Source organism: Sapajus apella, unplaced genomic scaffold, assembly GCF_009761245.1.
Source record: "Sapajus apella isolate SASKATOON/1434 unplaced genomic scaffold, GSC_monkey_1.0 scaffold13, whole genome shotgun sequence".
In the NCBI taxonomy this organism is placed as follows: Eukaryota; Metazoa; Chordata; class Mammalia; order Primates; family Cebidae; genus Sapajus; species Sapajus apella.
The window spans coordinates 5,598,990-5,599,909 of record NW_022436953.1 but is presented as its reverse complement, the minus strand read 5'-3'; positions in this window follow the sequence as shown (position 1 = coordinate 5,599,909).

Below are 920 nucleotides of genomic sequence, written 5' to 3'. Positions count from 1 at the left end.
CTGCAGTAGCCGTGGCGGGGTCGGCGCCACGCGCCCGCCGGGGGAGGAGCCCCGAGAGTGCCCCAGGGGCTCAGGGCCGGGACCGCGGCCTGAGCCGCGGTCTGCTCGGGGACGCTCTCGGCGCAGGGGGAGGCCCTGCCCCAGACCCCAGGACGCCGCCCAGTGGCCTGGAGTCCGACGCAGGAATCGGGATTCCAGCCCACTGAGCCCCACTCCCAAGGATTTCAACCCAATTTACTCATTCAGGAAATTTTTCTTGAGCACATGCTTTGTGGCAGGCTCTGAGTAGAAACTCTAAAGAAGACAGAAAACCTCAACCTCATGGAGTTGACAATCTAGCGGAAGTAGTAATAAACACGGCTGGTTGTGGTGGCTCACGCCTGTAATTTTAGCACTTTGGGAGGCTGAGGCGAGAGGATTCCTTGAGGCCAGGTATTCAAGACCAGCCTGAGCAACATAGGGAGGCCCTGTCTGTATAAAAAAATTTAAAAGACGAAAGAAAAGAAAGAGAGAAAGAAAGAAGAGAGAAAGAGAAAGGAAGGAAGGAAGGGGAGGAAGAAAGAAAAGAAAGAAAGACCACTTTCATTTCATCCATATCACTATGTGACAGCCCTCTCTATCCCCTAGTCCCTTTTACAGATAAGCAGGATGAAGCACAGAGAGATTAACTTCCCTAAGATCATGCAGGTATTAAGTGGTGGAGATGGGATTTCAACCACAGGCACTCTGGTTCCAGAGTCAGTGCACCAAGTCACTTTATCATAAAAAGTCATCACCCAAGCCGGGCGCGGTGGCTCACGCCTGTAATCCCAGCACTTTGGGAGGCCGAGGCGGGTGGATCACGAGGTCAAGAGATCGAGACCATCCTGGTCAACATGGTGAAACCCCGTCTCTACTAAAAATACAAAAAATTAGCTGGG